Source organism: Hyaena hyaena, unplaced genomic scaffold (assembly GCF_003009895.1).
Source record: "Hyaena hyaena isolate Hyena2069 unplaced genomic scaffold, ASM300989v1 scaffold_554, whole genome shotgun sequence".
Lineage (NCBI taxonomy): Eukaryota > Metazoa > Chordata > Mammalia > Carnivora > Hyaenidae > Hyaena > Hyaena hyaena.
Genome location: NW_024081187.1, coordinates 89929 through 111515, shown reverse-complemented (window position 1 = coordinate 111515; position 21587 = coordinate 89929).

Sequence of the window (21587 nt, the reverse complement as noted above, 5' to 3'; positions counted from 1 at the left end):
TACTACCAGGGAAATTGGGAAATCAGTTAATACAGTCATGACTATCTTAAGCCAATTATAATTTATCATTTAGGCCTCAGGACATTGCCTATATGTAAAACAACAGATTTTTTTCTTTTTTAGCAAGAAAAAGAGAGAGAGAAAGGGAAGGCAATTAACAGTGGCTGACAGAGGCCACTGGAATATATTTCTCATCAGTTCTAAGAATTGGAATAGCAGAGAGGGTGAATTTCAGAGGACCGGGATTCAGAGAATTTAATCTGCTTCCAAATATAAATCTACACACAGCCAAGTGCAGAATGACTAAAACAAAAAGAAAGAAATCCAGTAGCTTGCCTTTTAATTTATTAAAGAAAATACAGAATTACATTTTTTGTTTCCTTTTGTTTTTGTACAAAATAAAAATATAAATGAATATTTAATGTTGAGGTAGGGAAGATGTTTTTCCAAATAAAATAGAAAAAAGTTACAAAGTACCAACAGGCTTAACAAAACATGTCACTTTAATAGATTAAAAAAACAGTAATTAAAATAGACAAACTGGGAAACATTTTGCAACAAATAAAAGAGACAAAGTGTTAATATTCATCTTTTTAAAGAATTTCTACAAGTTAATAATTAAAAATATCACTAATATCTTAGAAAATGTGAGCAGAGACACAAACCAATGAGACATAGAAGAAAATGTGCATGGCTAATAACATGCTTAGAATAAAATCCAACAAATTGGTAATGAAAAAAACAAAAATCAGGTGAATAAAATGTAACTTTTAACTATCGTATTTTCAGTCTATGATAGCAAAGCATTTTCTTTTTTTATTAAAATTTTTTTAATGTTTCTTATTTATTTTTGAGAGAGAGAGAGAGAGGGGCAGAGCACAAGTTGGGGAGGGACAGAGTGAGAGGGAGACAATGAATCCAAAGCAGGCTCCAGGCTCCAAGCTGTCAGCACAGAGCCTGATAAAGGGCTTGAACTCACAAACATGAGATCATGACCTAAGCCAAAATCAGACGCTTAATCCACTAAACGACCCAGGTGCCGAGCAAAGCATTTTCTTATTTAACAGCCTTGTACACCAATGGTAGAAGCAAAGACTGATGCCAAACTCCTGGAAAGCAATTTAAAATACATATGAAACAATTAAAAGGTATGCCCATTGAATAAGCAATCCTAAACCCAGAAATCACTTCTTAGAAAGTAATCATTTTGTAGATAAATAATTCTGTGAAAACTTCATTTCTTAATTTAAACAATACTAAACCATTTAAGATGGAAATAAAAATTGTGTCACCCATTTCCTTGATATTCTGGGAAAGGCAAAGCTATAGGAGCCAAGAGAACGGATTAGTGGCTGCCAGGGATTAGGGGTAGGAAGAGAGTCTGAGTGTAAAGGAGTAGGAAGAAGGAATACTTTGGGGTGTTGGAATTGCTCTCTGTTATTTGGGTGATGGTAGTTACCAGACTCTCTGCATGTGTTAAAGCTCATCGAACAGCATATCAAAAGAAATGAAAGGAGGGTAGGGAGGAAGAAGAGGAGGAGAAGATGGAGGAGGGAGGGGGAGGAGAATGATTGCACGACGTTGAAAAGTATTGTCACCAACAGGCATAAAAAAATTCATGTTGGAAAAAAATTAGAAAAGAAATTTAAAAAACACTTACTTCTTAGTACTCCCTGCTCAAGCTAGCACAAAATGCTAGTAACAGCTAGATGAATTTTAAAAGCCCTTACTCTATATTTGTGTATCTTTATTTATAAATGAAAAATATATTTAAAGTATGTTATACTTATATCTTGCCTTATCACTTATAAGATAAGCATTTTTCTATATAATTGCATATTTTATATGCACATTGTGGAATAACTGAACATCTGTCACTTAGTTTAGTTAACCATTTTTATATATTTAATAATATAATGATTAAATATGATCTCTATATATTATATATTTATATATATACAGTAAGTACCTATATATATTTTAGTCAGAAGGAGATATCAATGTTTTTTAATGAAAGCCATGACACTATTCTTGGAGAAAAGTTGCTATGGTGATTTTTGTGTTAACTTTAAACAGAGTTTTAGATTCTTACTATATTTCTTCTTCGCACCTGTTACAGAGCTGCCAGGACAGCCTGTCTGGCATGATGTACTGCTCTTTCTCTTCTTTTGCTATGAAGTACAAATGGAGTGATTAGAGCAAAATGGTCATCTTTAATACATTTTTCCCATTCAGTGGATTTCAAAAGAATAATGAATCATTAGGAAGATTTCTTAGTCTTTGAACCTTATCAAAATATAATATCTGAAAGCTCTAATATCTGCATATATGATATCCTTTTAGATAATCACACTCTGTGGTATATTTGTAAATTTCTCATGCTACAGAAATTGTGAAGACATAAAAGAACCACTATGCTATTAGAAGAGGCAGATCTTTGAAATTTATACTGCATTTCATTATGATGCTAAAATAAGAGAGACTAGGAAATAAATGGATTATATGTACACAGAACTCAAAAGCAAAGTTTGCTTAAAGCAAGAAGGAGCCCAGATTAGAAAACAGAGATAATTCATCTGCATGCATGTATGCATGAGAATCTCAAGCAGTAACACAGATGTCAGAGAAAGATTAGATTTCCACAACACATTGTCCTACCTATCCTCCAAGGTGTAGCTCAAGATCAGAGGGCCATGTTGTAATGCACAAGTGGGAAGGAGGAGGTACATCAGAAATAGATATTTTTTGTTGGAGTGTTCAGTTTAAGTTCAATGACATTCCCAAACTCGATAGCCTGGTTACCAAGTCCAAGTAGGCAGAAGAAGGGACTGGAGAATAGGTAACTTTCTTGCCGGGTATAAAATATTAAGTGATGAGACAGTCATTAGGCAGGAACATGGTGGCTACCAGGGCTTAAAGGACCACTATTGCAGCTCCTAGTTTGTTTCGCCACACACACTGGATCCAGCTAGTAAGGAGACAACATCCCAAATGAATTCAGACAATTTGTTACTTACACGACTGGGAGTGGCAAGGTCAGCATTTTGTCAGCTTCTGTATTCCAAGACCCATGGGAAGTTACTAACCCAAAAGGGCCAGCAAATATGCAGCTTGCTTGGTAGTTTGTTCTGACACTGAAGAGTCAGTTCTAAACACTAAGCCAAGGAGTTTTAAAGCATGTAGAGAAGGATAAGGCGAAAGTCTTCTTGGGTTCAACAGAAACTAGGGAGATGGACTAGATACAAATTGTGGCACTTTCCTTGAGATAGGGAGGTGGATGAGAAATGGCCTTGTGGCAATTTCTCCTCGCCAAGCTCCTTATCTTTCCGTACCTGTTCCAGAGAAATCACAGGGTATTTCACAGTCTTGGGGTAGACGGCAGTCACTTCTTGCCCATGTGGTCTATGTGAACTTGTACAAATTTACTGGTGGACCAAAGTGGAATTGTTCCTCTACATAGAATGATCCATGAGGTGTTAGGCACTGAAAGTACAACTGCAAATAGTTACAAAGTCTTGCTTATTATTTTTTTTTTAAGTCAAAGATATGAGCATATACTAAACTAGTGAGTTTTTAATCAGGACACTGGTGGGTCTTGACATACCAGAAAGAAACACGTGGAGAAAATTAAATTTGCAAAAAACAACATGGCTTTGAATCAAGTTAATTTAGGCTCTGAGCTGTGATGTATTAACCAGACACTGTTGTCCCTAAACCACAATTAATTTGCAAATAAATTAGTAGACTAATCTATTTTTTTGTCTCTCACCCCCTACTAGTGAACACACTACTCAGATGCAGCCAAGCCTCTCAGACTAAATAAAAATTCTTATATACATAAGTATATATAAGTATATACAAAGTATATATATATATATATGTATCTCTGCTCATATACTTATAGACTATGACCTCTTATAGACATTTGACCCTTAATTTGTGACCAAACTTGCAACTTTCAGCTTACCTTGAATTGTGAAGTCTAATTTTGTTTTTCTTTTTGTTTTGTTTCTTATTGAGAAACATTGGATAAATATGCTACCTATTCTAATAAGTTTTTCTCAAAAATACTAGGACGCACTTACCTTCTCTTCCTTAGGAGAAAGACGTTTTTAGAAATGTTGAGGGTCAGAGAAAAGAGTGTCCCAAGGTTGATCGCTTCCTCCAGTACAGAAATATAACTCGGTGCTGTAACCTTCAAAAATTAAGTTTGGGCAACACCAGAGAATCTAAATGGGTAAATAAGTGCACATCTTTTAAATCTATGATATTGCACATATGGGAATCAGCCATCAAAATAACGTTTTAGTGATAATTACTTGCCAGGGGACATGGTGACTTTTCTAACCTCGCTGAGTTCTGACCTTGCTTCTTTTCCCTTCTTACAATTGTCTACTTAAATTTATATCACGAACCTCTGAATCCATCTTATCAGTCTATATAGCCTGTATGTATATATAGATATAGATATAGGTATAGATACACACATATGCAGTCAACATGTATTTGCTGAGCCTTTTTTAAGTGTACATTATATAAGAGACAATCAATGGCTTAATAAAGATAATTTCAGAGTTTGAACTATAATGAAGAAAATGAAATAGGTGATGTGACAGAGAATGGGTGGAAAGTTTCCACAGAGGTCTTCTGTGTCTGGAGCAGGTTCTTCAACATCAGCACCTAAGTATCTTCCTGGGGAAGATCAACCAACATGAAGATACTTTTATACAATTGAATTTTCTATTTAAAGTTAATAACTCAATTTATCCATCATTCAGTTTAGGAAATATTGTGGGTCTATTGAATATAAAAAATCTTATGGAAAAGACTAATTCTATCTATTGGATCAAGTCATAAACGTCTTTGAATTTGTATGCTTTTGATGTGTATTAAAATTGCCTTCATTTTATAATCTTATAGACTTTTCCTTTTTCTTTAACCTTGAAAATTTGTACAAATTTATCCAGATGCAGTTCAAAACCCATGTTGCAAGAAAGCCTTTCCTGTTCTTCCAGTTCTGTTTAAACCCCAAGCTCCCTGAATGTTTCTCTCTTGCTTTATTCATCTTTGGGAATTCCATTCCCTGACTAGACTATGAGCTCCGAGAGGGCAGCAGTCTGCTGGTGCCAGAGATAAATGAAAACACAAATCAATGACTGACTGTAGGAGGTAACACGCCGTGTCCTGGCTACAGATGGAAATAGTACTGGCGGCAACTGCATGTGTGACAAATGACTTTTATTTCCAGTTCCAGATTAAGTTACAACTCAAGAATTACATGTTGCTTATCTACATAAGAAATCTGTTTTACAATGCAGTCTAGGAATAGGTTTGCTTCTCTCAAAGGTCTGGATTTTTTTTCTACTCATAGATAATGAAAACTATGTAACTAACAACATTTCCCTTTCTGCTTTGACTTTTTAGGATACCACACTGAAATTTATGTCTCAATTATAACAACCATTTTGGACCTTATGCCTGCTTATCTGTGTTCTCTTTTCCCCTTGGTCTGTTCCTTCTATTCTAATTTATATTTTCCCTGGTCCTGATATTTTATTTATGTTTTACTATTTTGTTGGTTGTGTTTTTATAAGCCATCCTAAATCCTTCGTGGATTAACTCAGGATATAAGTAAGCTACTTACTTAAAACTGTTCTGAGTGCATTATCTGTACCATCTCTAAGCCACATAGATTCTCAGAAAAAATAAACTTTTTTCTCCTAGCTTTTAAAGTTCTATTTAAGAGACTTTTAAAGAGACTTAAATGTCTCCCCAAGAAATAGTAAGCTTGTTTCAAGAATATTTGTATGTAATTTCATTTATGAAAACTGAATTTAAATTTTAGACACTACTAAATTTCATTCTCTTATTTCTAAATGATATTTATTTATTTATTTATTTGTTTATTTTTTGAGAGAGAGAGAGAGCACACATGCATGTGAGTGGGGAAGAGGCAGCGAGAGAAGAGGACATAGGATCTGAAGCGGCTCCATGCTGAGAGCAGAGAGTCCTATGTAGGGCTCAGACTCACAAACCATGAGATCATGACCTGAGCCCAAGTGAGACACTTAACCAACTGAGTCACCCAGATGCCTCTCTAAACAATTTTTTAGAACTCAAGTCTTTTAAATCTTAGTAAGAATCATTCTTTCAAAGGCCCACTACTTTCATCTCATTTTCCTTTTTATTTTCAGGTTCACATCTATGACATTTATTCCTAGATATGACTGTGGATTTGTTCATCATCTATGTATATAACATTCTTACCTAATACTTTCAGGAACTGATTTGGCTCCATTGAAATCATTTAAAACAAAATGCTTACAGGAAACAAATAATGGCCTAGAAGCTATTGATAAGTTTGCCTACGTAAATTTTAAACGCTTGTGTGGGAAAATATCATAAAAGAATTTTCAAATGCAAAGGAAGATCTAGAAAATATTAGTCAGTTCACATAGTTGATTTGATTGATAGGAAGAATTTCTTTGTCTTTTTTTAAAGTTTACTTATTTTTTTAGAGAGAGAGAGACAAAGCACGAGCAGAGAAGGGGCAGAGAGAGAGGGATACACAGAATCCAAAGCAGGGTCTAGGCTATGAGCTGTCAGCACAGAGCCTGATGTGGGGCTGTTACCCATGAACCATGAGATCATGACCAGAGCCAAAGTAGGTCACTTAACCACTGAGCCACCCAGGCGCCCCAGGAAGAATTTGCTTAATGTACAAACATCTCATGCAAATTACTGAGTAAAAGACTAATAACTCACAATATAAATGATTAACGTATGTGAACATGAAGGTCACCAAAAAATAAATTAACATGTAGAAAGATGGGTAACTTTTAAAAATATTAAATTTAAATTTTTAAATTGAAGTCTAGTTGACATACAATGTACATTGGTTTCAGGTGTACAATGTAGTAATTTGACAAGTCTATACATTATGCTGTGCTCACCACAAGTGTCACTACCTTCTGTTACCATATAATGCTATTATGATACCATTGACGATACTCCCTGTATTTGTATCTTTCATCCCCATGACTTATTCATTCCATGATAGGAAGCCTGTACCTTGCACTCCCCTTCACCCATTTTGTCTTTCTCCCACCCACATCCCTTCTGGCCACCAACAGTTTGTTCTCTGTGTTTATGGGTCTGTTTCTGCTTTTTTTGCTTCTTCATTTTTTTGTTGTTTAAGATTTCCCATATAAGTGAAATCATATAACATTTGTCTTCCTCTGACTTATTTCACTTAGCATAATAGTCTTTCTGTCCATCCATGTTGTCACAGATGGCAAGATCTCATTCTTTTTTTGTGGCTGAATAATATTCCATTATACATGTATACCCAAAAGATGTGAAAATTATCATAATAAATGAGGCCTAAATACAAAGACTATGAGATATAGTTTTATTCATCATTAGGCAGAGATTAAGCTGTTTGATAACAGTGAGTATTATTCAAGATACTGAGAAATAATCCTCTCACATGCTATTAGTCACAGTGCACATTGCTGTGAATATCAGAAGGCAGTGTTTATCAACATTTTTAAGTGTACATATTTTTTAATCCAGAAAATCAATGGGGTATATTTGTATACACATATTTGAATTAATAATAAGTAAAAAGATCTTATTTCCAATATTGGTTGTAATTTTGAGAGAACGAAGACAAATATTTACCAAAAAATGACTAAAGTTGTTCATTTACTCAATAAGTAATTATTGTCTATTGTAGACCAGGTTTAGTTCTAAGCTTTATAATTAAAATGAAGAAGATAAAAGCTTACATTCTAGTAGGAGTCATGGAAAATGAATAACAAATTTAAGCTTATATATATATGTATTCATATACATATTCAGATTGTAATGCATACTATAAAAAAAAAACAAAATTAAGGAGCATGATTGAGATGGCTGGCCTATATTAGATAGAGGAGTCAAGGAAGAACTCTGAGAAGGTGACATTTGAAGTGTGACTAGAAGAGCAGAGGAAAAGCCATATGATAACAAGGGGGAGGGTGCGGTGGCTTATTCATACAAAGCTGCGATAAAAAGTAAGGAGATACGGGGCGCCTGGGTGGCCCAGTCAGTTAAGCAGCCGACTCTTGATTTCAGCACAGGTCATGATCTCACAGTTATGGGATTGAGCCCCACATTGGGCTCTGTCCTGAACATGAAGACTGCTTAAGCTTCTCCCCCTCTCTCTTCCTCTGCTCTTACCCAGTTTGTGCATGTGCTTTCTCTCTCTCTCAAAAAAAATTAATTAAAAAAAGAAAGGAGATGAATCTAAATGGACTTCTAAATGCATTCTATTATCTTTCTTGTTAAGAAATTGTTAATAGGTAAAAATTGTTAATAGGTAGCAAATGTTACAGAATAACATTTATTATATAATCGTATTTGCTTGGATGAATTTGGGCAAATATGTGTGTGTTTTTGTGGTGTGTGTGTGTGTGTGTGTGCACGCACACACACATGCATGTACATACACATGTATATCCATCAGAGATTTCTAAAAAATATAACCCCATCAACAGTGATGATACTTGAATCAGTAGAACTTAGATATCAGGAGGCATTTAAATTTCATCTTATAATCATACATTTCACAAACATTTTCACCATATGTGTTATTTTTTAAATAGCAATTTCAAAGTTAGAATGTATAAAATATATAGGAGAAGTGAATAATAGGACTAGGAAGGAGAAATTTTAAAACAGCTCCTTCTGTATGACATTACAGGTTTTCAGGTCTTTCTTAATCTTGGTTTTATTACTGAATGAAATTATCATCAGCCTATTTGTCAGTTTACACTTGGATGAATGTATTCCTAAAATCAAACTGATACATTTCTCCATTTATTCCACTAAAGTAGTATCACATTTTTTTGTTCCAAAGAGCTTATCATTATTGCTTAAGAATTCAATTTTCTTAAAAATATAATATTAGTGTGGCTGTGGTATATGGATTACTTTAACGAATTATAGCACTAAACTTGAGGAATATTTAGTTATTTTAATCAACTATTAATTATTTATGTCTTGTACAAAGGAAGATGATCAGAAAGTTCTTCAGAGCTTAATATACTAATACCGTTTTAGTATAAACACATTACCTTTTGCAAAGCACTTCTACATTTATTTCAATCTGGATGCCACTTCCTAGGTGAGTCCATTTCTAACCCATCCAGGCAGTTATTCCCCTCTATAACAGCATGCTATCTTGACCCTGTCATTGCCCTTGATTATTTTTATAATTTATATTGATTGTGTTATTTATCAGGCTCCCCAATCTTGCCCCCAGAAGAAAACTGATATGTCTCTCAAAAGAAAAAAATAAGTCATAAAAGAGTTTTTATTTCTTTAAGCCAAAAGCTCTTTGAGCCTAAAGAAGCAAAAAAAGGCAATAAAACCCCAGGTATAATCCCACAATGAAAAAAAATTATTTTTTCCTTGGACATTATTCTTATCTTCTTACACAGATATATGTTATATATACACAAAAATAATTTCTAAAATATTATTTTGTATTTATTCTTACAAAACTTGCATTTTTTTACCAAAAAATATATCACATGTATATTTTCATCATTAAATATTACCCAACATAAGCATTTAAAAGTTATACCATTTCATTCTATATGCATCAGTTGGTCTTCTAACATTATAATTTTTGGGTAGTTTCCAATTTTTTTCCTGAAGAAAATGGTTATGTTATATAAAATAAAAAAGAAAGATGTTGAGAATAAGGAGAAAACATACATGTGGCGATAACAAAGAGTAGTCTTTCCTCCATTCAGTATTTTGTATCTTCTGCATGTCACCACCCACCCCCAGTAATCCAGTCCACCCATCTGCCCTTTGGTGGGGTCAGCTCTGGGGTCTCATCTGATATGCATAAGCTGAGATCTACTTCAATTCTGCTCCTTTATGCAACATCATAAGACCCTAGCTATCTCTTTTTAAGGACACAATCAAATTCAGGCTTGTCAAAATTATGGTTATTTACGTCATATAGAAAACATTATTTGATAGCATTGTTCTGTAGCTTGAGTAAAATCCTAGGGAAGAATCTCTCTTGATGTGGCTTTTCTTGGACTTGAAATAACAGGCAATGTTACTCCTTTCAGAAGCTCACCAGACTCCTGTCTAATTAGTAGAGTTCTGTGGCTAAAAACTAATTTTGATCCAATAGTGAGAGTTAGATTAAATAAAAAGCTTTAAGGTAATTGGGGCTTGAGGTAGCATGCTCTACTGATTGGGCTCTATCAGGAAAACACTGGACCATTTTTCCCAAAGCCCTCTCCTCAGAAAGGTGATGTAGCATGGACAGGTGCATTGGCTTCCTGACACCAAACATCAGTTGGGATCTGATGACTTAAGAGACCAGATGAGGAAGACTCCTGGGAACCCACTGGCTTTCAGAGTTCACTTCATGTCTTTCCATGGTTAACAGCACCATCATACTGTGCCCCTCTGTTAGAAGCAATAGAGTAACCTTCAATATGTGCTTGTTCCTTGTCATTAGGTAAAATCTAAAAGCAAAGAAACCTGTAAATAGCTTCTGCTTACAAATCCAATTTATGCAAGTGCCAGCCTGTGATTTAGAATAGTGGCTTGAGTGCCTCTTCATGCAGAAATTTGCAATCAGAAGGGACATACACAGGATCAAATAATGGAACGATGTATTCTTATTGCACCCCATCATCAGAGAGGATGAACATATTTGAAAAATGACAGAGCAGAACAATATGCTATACCACCTGGAATGCTCAGAGACAGAGAAGAGAGAACAGGTGTTTTGGACAACTGAACAGCTCACAATGGAAGTTCATATTTCAGAGAACATTTGTTGAAATAACTGCCTATTTATTCTCTTTCTCTTGCTTTGACTCTACCAATCTTCATTAAAAATAAATATTCAAAGCTGATGTTCAATAACTTTGATATTGAACTTTGTTCAACAGCTTTGATATTCAAAGCTAAATATTCAATAACTGATCCTCACTTACTGTCAAGACTAGTAATGAAAGATTTTCAGGAAAAGTTCCCTATTATAGTTTAAAAATGCATACCTATAATTAATATTTGCTTCTTCCTGTGTACTAGTCCCAAAACTAAGTCTTTCACCTGTGTTTACTTGTGTAGACGTCACAGTGATCTTGTAGAGCAGATACTCAAACTTATTGAGTCAAAAGTTCCTTTTCCTGGAATACTGTGCCATTTATGGTGCTTCTCAGAATTTTAGAAGTGCTACATTCTACATCTCTACCCCAAATTCTTGTGTTGGTGTTGGTGACACTCTTATCTTACCAACTTGGCTGAAGCACAGATTTAAGCTTCTTTTTAGAGGCTACTGCATCACTTTTACATGCTGTTATATAACTTTTGTAGATTGAAGAGGTATAGGGACAACTTCATTTAAATTTTTTTTTACATTTTATTTCTGAGAGAGAGAGAGCGAGAGCATGAGCAGGGGAGGGTCAGAGAGAGAGGGAGATACAGAATCTGAAACAGTCTCCAGGCTCTGAGCTAGCCATCAGCACAGAGCCCGACGCAGGCCTCAAACCCACAAACCGTTAGATCATGACCTGAGTCGAAGTCGGATGCTTAACCGAGGCTTAACTGAGCCACCTAGGAGCCCCGACAACTTCATTTAAAATAAGGAGGTGTGTTTCAGTGTAATAGCAAAGGGGTAATGACCTTTTATCTCTTTGAAATCCTGTTCTGATGAGGTCTATTATCTCAGAAACACTGTAATAGCAGGAGATTGTTAAATGGTCAAGGAAATACTTAAAGTGTAGACATTTTTCCTTTTTCTCGTTTTACTAATTTTTATCTGTCCTCATATATTTATGTGCTTTATTTCTTTCTTAAAATATGTCTTTCTTTTGGATGAAATGCAGTTGTTTTCATTTCATTTTATTTTTCTTAATGTTTACTTAGGGTTTTTTTTTTTGTTTTTTGGGTTTTTGTTTTGAGAGAGAGAGAGAGAGAGAGAGACCCAGCACCAGCAGGGAAGGGACAGAAAGAGAGGGAGACACAGAATCTGAAGCAGGCTTCAGGCTCCGAACTGTCAGCACAGAGCCTGACTCAGAGCTCAAACCCACAAACTATGAGATCATGACCTGAGCCAAAGTTGATGCTTAACCACCTGAGCCACTCAGGTGATCACCCAGTGATTTTCATTTTAAAAGCCAATATTTTTAATGAAATTAATATATCTGAATAACAGATATTCAAATAATGTTTAGAATGCAGTCTGGCTCCTGTTTGCCCCAAGTCTGGAACAACCCAAAGACTAAATGACAGAAAAGGAGACATTCTCTACTTCAAGTAAAATTGCTCTATGATGAGTAAGGGTCTCCTGGGAAAATTTTCGATATATGCCTTAGATTTATGATACATGTCTTCTTTTAAACATATTTTTCCCCTTCTTAGACATTTTTTCCTTCTTTGGAGGGATATTATTCTCATTCTGTCCTCTTCAAAGAAATTTTCCACCCAAGAATCACTACCCGTTTCCTGACTGGAAATACTTTCATTGAATTCCTGGCTTATGCAGAGAGCTTTCCTTTTCTCAAGAAGGGCTGCCAAGGAAGACAAAGTTTAACCCGAAAGAGAGAGCATGTCATTTTGAAATAGTCACCACTGGGACAACTTGACATACTGATATTTGGTGACAGGAAGTCCTTCTATTTAACCTGCAAATCCATACCACTTATTTTGAAGGCTACACACTTTCCCAAGCATTAAGATTTGCTTAAGATTATAGAGCTAGCTAATGAGAGCGCTGAGTTTTTCCTTTGATTAGACCATAATACCTCGCAAACATGAAATTTTATTGAAATCATTACTCTTTTATATCTAATTTTAATAATTTGTTCTTCCTCTCTACCTATTTATCTACAGACCTTCATTAAAAATAAATATCCAAGGCAAATGCTTTGACATCATATATATTGTTATTATAAATTATTTGTTAATCCTTTATGTATGTTTTCAAATTATTTGTTAATCCTTTATGTATGTTTTCTTATCTTGCCTGCCCATTACAAGGCTGAATGGATAGGCCGAAACCTAGGTTTCAGATATCTTAAGCATAATAAGATTTTCATTTCAGAGTTCATATTTTCACTATAAAATTGTTAATCGTTTTTTAAAAATTGTTAATCCTTTTAAACAAAAATTTTAACCTTTCCCAGAAAGCATACTTATTTAAAGAATACTTATTACAACCACAATAACACTTTTAATATGATTACAATAGAGAAGATTAACAATCATGGATGCCTCACGCACTGATTGTTTTATGTCAAGCTTTTATTGTATGTTGATATTAATCTATGAATATAATTTGAACTTGGTGATATGATTCTGCAGGGTAGTAAGTTATGTCATAATGAAAGTCTTACTATAATAAATTTTCCCAAACAATAGCTTTTAAAAACTCGATTCATTATTTTATACTATTTGATTGGTTTGGGATTTTGCACAAAACGAGATTTCTAATTTGCATATTAGTAAAATATGTTAGTAGTTAATATTTGCATATTAGTAAAAAAGTTAAGTAGTGCCATTCCTATTAGTCCTCTTCCTTTGAGTTTATTCTTATTTTATTTTCTTTGGTTTCCAGATCTCTCACATTTCTAGTCTTTGCTGAATTCATCTAGCCAATTATTACCTAGAGTATCATTATTTTCCAGGGTAAATTATTTAGTAGTGTGAGACTTAATGTATTCTGGAAATGAGGACTGAGTCTCAATAAACTCAGAAGTTCAGAGTAATTTGTCAAAGTTCAGAAGAAAAAAAATCTCATTGAGACATTGGAAATTAGCAAGGAAGAATATGGTAAATTTTGCTTTTCTCTTTAGTACTGCAAGTCAGTAAGAATTTGGGGGAAACAAAATATAACTTGCTGACTAGAGAACATTTTCCTTAGGATCTTTCTGTTAAATTAGAGAGTGAAGCTTGTTACTATTTTTCTGAGGATTGCATCAGTCTGTGCTGTAATAAAAGTGGCCTATGCTTTTCTTTTTACCATTTGGAAGTAAATAGTGAAGGAAGTAAATGTTAGTTTCAAGAAATATTTAACCTAGGAAACCACCATCCTGGGAGTTAGAGAAGGGGACTGAATTCCCAACTAAGCTTTGCCACTACCAAATTTGGTCCTTTTTACAAGTCATTGATTGCTCTTATCTTCAATATATTTTTCTTTAAAATGAAGGAAACAGAAAAGGTGGTATTTCCAAACTTTTTTTTTATGTTAGGAACTGAATTTGTATGTATGTAAAGACCCATTAATATAGACTGAAAAAGAGCTCTAGAAACTGTGTGTGCAAAGACCAGGCAGGCAGGAAGTTTCCCTCAGCTGTGAATGGGCTTCTTTGTGTAGGCAGAGGCAATATCATGGCTCCCGCAGACAGCCTATCCTGTGGGGAGACTAAAATCTTTGCATTATAGAAGCAGCTACCGTGGCCTTAGTGAAAAGAATTATAGTTCCCTGAATGAAGGTCAGCACGGGCTGAATGAGCGACGTGTGTTTACTAGAGAAGTCCATCTCGGGCTTTTTCAGGCTGCATATTAGAATCACTCAAGTAGCTCTAAGCTACAGGGGTGCCCAGGCCACCACACTCCCGAATAAGGATATCAACCTTTCTGGGTGGTGCACCGGCGTAAGTGGTTTGTAGGTGGCTGTCAGGTGATTCCAGCACATAGACAAGGCTGAAAATCACTGATCTTATGCACAATTGGCAAATTCACTTTCATCGTAATTATTTATCAATCCAGGTGTTAGTGGGAGAAATAATAGAGGTAGCTTCATGAAGACTGATTCCGAAATCATTCTGTTTAGCAGGAAGAAGAGCTGTGGTGTGTCAGTGGAGGCTGTCATTGGCATATGAGAACTGAGTGAGGACATGTTACAGCATATTTGCCATCCCTGTGTTAGAGTTTTTGTTTTATGCTTGTTTTTGTTTTTGTTTATTCTTTTTAACATTTGCTTTTTGAGAAAGAAAGAAGGAGAGACAGATAGACAGACAGACAGAGTGCAGCAGGGGAGGGGCAGAGAGAGAGGGAGATACAGTATCCAAAGCAGGCTCCAGGGTCTGAGCTGTCAGCACAAAGCCTGACACGGGGCTCGAACCTACAGACCATGAGATCATAACATGAGCTGAAGTCAGGTGCTTAACTGACTGAGTCATCCAGGTGCCCTGCTTTTGCTTTTGTTGTTTGGTTCATGTTTTTTTTTTTTCCTCTGCATAAAATTTTTCAAGGCAACAAGTAGTGTCTGCTCATAGAGAATGTTTCAAAATATCTACAAGTTCTTTAGAACCTGCTTTCTTTTTACCAATGATAAATAATTTGGCTTTCCTTCTATGTAGTTTAGCCCAGGTTGCATGGATATTATCCATGGAAACTTCCCAGGAAGGGTCAAGTATTGGGAATGCATAGAAACAGCAAAAACCCACAGTAAACACTAAAAAGCTTCTCAGTTTTATGGTGGCTTTGTGGACATTGGTACATTGATTCTCATGAAACAATTTAAAAATAAGAGGTATGCTCATTGTGAAAAGCTAAAGAAATCAATGCCCACAATATAAGTGACTTTTACAATCAGGTAAAAATTACCTTTCCTTCTGAGTTCAAACTTGCATCATGCATATATCTTTCCAAAGGGAAAACAAATTTGTTTGAACTTGTTACTTCTTGCTTGAGTTTTATTTCTTCTTTACAATTTCAAAATTATTTTTTGGAAAAATGAAAGAAAAAATAGATTAATCTTTTGTTTCATATCATTACTAGTGAGTCCTTTAGACCCTTGCAGCTGACTTGTAACTACTATGCTGTGTAGATTATCAATTTAGGACTTCTATATATAGATGGTAAAGTGACACCAGATTACAAAATCTTCCTTTCCAATGCTTGATAACATGCAAAACTTAAAAAATTTTAAGCCAAAAATTCACCAGTATCAAACAAACAAGAAAAAGATTTTAACTTTATGCCATAAACCTCAAAGGTGACAGCCAAGAAAAGAACTGGCAAATTGTAGGGTAATACTCTTTTAAGTACCTATAACCCAACCTCAGGAGCTGTACTCTGGGTAAAAAAAAAGTGGTCACAGTTCTCACTTGGATCATCATGTGTGCAAATAATTAGGCTTATGAATGTATTATTTTTTCCCCTTCTTGACTCAGGAATGAAGATTAGAAAAGGTGGAAAGACACAAGATGGTTGAGTGAAAATAGATATTGTTGTCATAGAGAATCTGGCTAAATATAGAAATGAAATATGGTCTCAGACTCTCACTGACAGAAATAGAGCCTCTAAGATCTGTGGGTAAATTAGGGGAGTCATCAGAGTTTATCTCCTCATGATAAATGGCCACATTTCTTACCAGGTCAAGTACAGTCAGGCACGAGACAATTAAAACAGTCTCAAAGAAGAGTACAGAAGTAATGCCAGCTGAATTCTCCCTATTTGGACAAGATTGCATAAGTTCTACATGAGTATGATGTAAAGAAGAGGCATGGTGGCCACTGCAAAAAAGAAGAAAGTAAATCAAAGTAAAAAACACAATTTGTAAATGAAAAATGAAGTACTAATCTAGAAGAAGAAACTCAAAGATGAAAATTTCTCTGGAATACTTTATGTTTTAGAAAACTTAATGAAACAAGAACTCAAAGACCATTGATAAAACAACTTAACAAGATAATTCCATGTTTGATTTTAACCCCGAATTTCAGATTAATAAAGCCTATTGTCCAACTTGCAACTCCAAGGAGATGTATACTAAATGTCTCAGAGTTAACAAGATCAAAACTAAATTCTTTAATCCTAAATATGCAGCTCTTTCAGTCTTCCTCATTATGCTAAAAGTCACCACAACCACATATTTACTCAAGCCACAAATATACTCTCTTATTCTTTTTTTTCCATCATCCCTCAAGCCAATTCATCATCAGATCTTATCTAGACAGAAAATCAATAAGGAGACAGTGGCTTTGAAGTACACTTTAGAACAGATGGATTGAACAGATATATACAGAACATTCCATCCAAACAGCAGAACACACATTCTTTTTAACAGCACATGGAACATTCTCCAGGATAGATCATATGTTAGGCCACAAAACAAGTCTCGATACATTTAAGAAAATTGAAATCATGTCAAGTACCTTTTCTGGCCAAATGGTGTGAATCTAGAAATCAATTATAAGGAAAAAAAAAAACCCTGGAAAAATACAAATATGTGGAGGCTAAACAACATGCTAGTAAACAACTAATGAGTCAATGAAGAAAAAAGAGGACATAAAAATATATATATACGCACAAACATTGTTGTCAGTTATCACAAAAAAAAATCAGGAAAGGAGATCCAACTTTTGACAAGTTTTGCTGAAACAGAACTGTCAAGCAGAAGAAACTGAAAGACAACATTCCAAACTGAATAAATAGGTTTCAATAATTATTGGTTAATAGGAAAAACCATTTTGAATGGAAACAAAACTAGATAACAAACCTAGAAACAGAAATAGACAAGAAATGAAAAGAACTGATAGAAATCAGGAAATAGTTGTAAAAGAAACAAAAATTATGCCCAAAATATTAAATTATAAAGTGCACATGAGAGGCCTAACTCAAATGATAATTTAATAAGGATCCTTGAGAAAGGTAGAGAATCAATTAAGAGAATGAAAAATATTAAAGAAGAATCACTGAAACCAGAAATTTTAAAAATTTACTGTTTATATTTACTTCTATATGAATACATTTGAAAACGTAATTGAAGCTAATAATTTTCTGTGGAAATATAGATTATCAAAGTTGATCCCATTATATAAAAAAAATCTAAGCAGATCAATTTTCATAAAATTAATAGAGATGGTAGTTAACTAACTGTATCCCCTTCCTCCTAAGAGCAACTGACCCGGATATTTTTACAGGAAAAGTCTGTTAAGGCTGCAAAGGACCAGATGGACTTAATGCTCTATAAATGGTTTCAGGGAATTGTAATGAATTATATCCCCTAATTATTTTATGAATTCTGTATAAATAAACCTGATACAGAAATATTGTGACTATTCATGCAAAAGTACTAGATAAAATGTTAGAAATCTAAATCCATACTAAGAAAATGATACAAGTTATTAGGTGGAATTTATTCTAGTAATGAAAATATTGTTTAATATTAGGAAATCATTTAATATGATAAACTATGATAATGTGGCAAAGAAAAAATAATTTGTTTCCATAGATGCTGAAAACTCTAACAAAATTCAATACTTCCTGATTATAAACAAAAAACCAAACAACTCAAGAGAATAGATAATTGTAGTTTTTGTAGAATGAGAAAGCAAACACTAAAGGCTTCTTAGTAAGACAAGAAGCAAGGCTAGAACAAGGCCCACTATCTCCACTATTATTCAACATTCTACTGTATATATTTGTGAAAGAAATTAGACAAATTTCTTTTGTCTAAATTTGTCTAATTTCTTTGACAAATCAATCAGAGGCAAATATTTTTTAAATAAGAAGAGTGTATCTGTAGATGGCATAATAGTGATCTTTGGAAACTTCAAAGAATCATTGCTAAAACTAACAATTAACTACTAAATAAAACTAATAGAACAATAAAATAAATAAGTTAGTAGACTAAAATATTATCATATAGAAATCATTAGCCTTAATCTATGTAGACAATAACCAGCTAGGGAACATAATATTTGAGAAAACTTATTTGCAGTTGCAACAATGATTAAATACTTAAAAAAAACAACAAGAATTATGTAAAACATACATAAAGAAGATTTTATTTATTTAATTTAATCTATATATATATATTTTTTTCTTTTCAGGAATAGAATTTAGTGATTCTTCACTTACATAAAACAGCCAGTGCTCATCCCAACCAGTGTCTTCCTTAATGCCACTTGCCCATGCCCCCACCTATAACCCCTCCAGGAACCCTGAGTTTGTCCTATGTATTTAAGAGTCTTTTATGGTTTGCCTCCCTCTCTGTTTTTATTTTTGCTTCCCCTCCTATAAGGAAAATTTTAAAACACTCCTGAAAGTTACTGAAGGAGACTTTTAAAAAACGAGATGCCATCTGTTCTTGCATAGGATGACTCAACATCATAATCATGTCAATTATCCCCAAGGTAAAGTGAAAGGTCAATGTAATCCTAGTAAAAATACCAGCAAGGTTTTAAATAAAGTTCAACAAGTCAGTACCAAAAATTGCAGTTCATTTTATTGTGTTTTGCAAAAATTGTGTTTTTTACAAATTGGAGGTTTGTGACAACCCTCCAAGCGAGGAAATCTATCGGTGCCATTTTCCCAACAGCATTTGCACACTTCATGTCTCTGTGTCATATTTTGATAATATTCTAAGCTTTTTCATTACTATTTTATTTGTTATGGTGATTCGTGGTCAGTGGTATTCAGTCTTATTGCTGTAATTGTTTTGGGGCACTATGAACCACACCCATATAAGACAGCAAATAATCTACAAATGTTGTTTTACCGTGTTCTGACTGTTCCGCCAACCAGCCAATCCCTGGCCTCTCTCTCTCTCCTCAGAAGTATTTATATCCTGAGACACAGCAAAATTGAAATCAGGCCAATTAATAACCATATAATGGGTAAGTGTTCAAGTGAAAGAGCTAGAAATGATTAAGCTTCATGAGGAAGGCATGTTGAAAGCCAATGTCGGCAGAAAGCTACCTCTTTTGCAACAAATGGTTTACCAAATTATGAACGCAAAGGAAAAGTTCTTGAAGGAAATTAAAAGTGCTACTCCAATAAACACACAAATGATAAGAAAGCAAAACAGACTGATTGCTGGCAAAAAAAAAAAAAAAAAAAGTCTTCCTGGTCTGGATAGAAGATTACACCAGCCACAATATTCTCTTAAACCAATGGTAATCTAGAGAAAGGAGCTAACTTTCTTCAGTTCTATGAAGGCTGAGAGAGATGAAGAAGCTACAAAATAAATGTTTGCAGATAGAAGTTGATTCATGACGTTTGAGAAAAGAAACAATTCGTCTCCATAACATCAAAGTTCAAGATGAAGCAGCAGGTGCTGATATAGAAGCTGCAGTAGGTTACCCAGAAGACGTAGCCAAGATAATTCATGAACCACCGATTTTTGTTGTGGGTAAACAGCCTTCAATTGGAATAAGATGACAACTAGGACTTTCATAACATGAAAGAAGAGTCAGTGTGTGGCTTCAAAGGTTCAAAGGACAATCTGACTCTCTCATTAGGGATTAATGCAGCTGCTTATTTTAAGTTGGAACCAATGCTCATTAACTACTCTAAACATTCCTAGCGCCCTTAGGAATTATGCTAAATCTACCCTGTCTCTGCTCTATAAATGGAACAACAAAATCTGGATGACAGCACATGTCTTTAAAACATGTTATAATATCAATTATGTTAAGGCCACTGTTGAGAACTACCACTCAGAAAAAAAGATCCCTGTATTTCAAAATATGACTGATCATTGACAATGCATCTGGTCACCCAAGACCTCCAATGGAGATGTAGTACAAGATTAATGTTGATTTCATGCCTGCTAACACAACATCTATTCCTATTCCGCAGCCATTAGATCAAGGAGTAATTTCAACTTTCAAGACTTTTTATGTCAGAAACACATTTCAAAAGTCTATAACTGAGGAACTGCTTATTATGGATGAACAAAGAAAGTCGTTTCTTGAGATGGAATCTGCATCTCAATGTGAAGATTGTTGAAATGACAGCAGAGGATTTAAAATAAAAATGAAAATAAATGTGGCACCTGAGTGGCTCAGTTGGAGCATCAGGCTCTTTTTTTAATTAAAAATTTTAAAGTCTTTTTTTTTTTTTTTTTGAGAGGGAGAGAGACAGAGAGACGGAATGTGAGTGGGGGAGGAACAGAGAGAGAAGGAGACACACAAACCCAAGCAGGCTCCAGGCCTCTGTGCTCATCCAGCACAGAGCCTGATGTGGGGCTCAAACTCACAAATTGCAAGATCATGACCAAAGTCAGACGCTTACCCAACTGAGGCATCTAGGCACCCTGAGCATCTGGCTTTTGATTTGGGCTCAGGTCATGATGGCAGGGTCATGGGATTGAGCTCTATACTGGGCTCTGTGCTGAGTGTAGAGTCTGCTGAAAGTTCTCTCTCTCTCCCTCTGCCCCTTTCCTCGACTTGCATGCTCTCTCTCTGTCTCTGTCTCTCTCTCTAAAGTGAAAAGAAAAAAAAAAGAATAAAACACAAATTAGTTGATAAAGCAGAGACAGGTTTTGAGAGGATTGACTCCAATTTTAAAAGAAATTTTGTGGGTATAATGTTATCAAATAACATCATATGTTACAGAGAAATTGTTTATGAAAGGAAGAGTGGATCAGTGTTGCAAACCTCTTTGTCTTCTTTTAAGAAATTGCCGCAGCTGCCCCAAACATCGCACCCACCACTCTGATCAGTCACCAGCCACTAGCACTGAGGCAAGATCCTCCGCCAGCAAAAAGATAACCTGCTCACTGAAAGTTCAGATGATAGTTAGAAATTTGTAGCATTTAAGTGTTTTTAAAT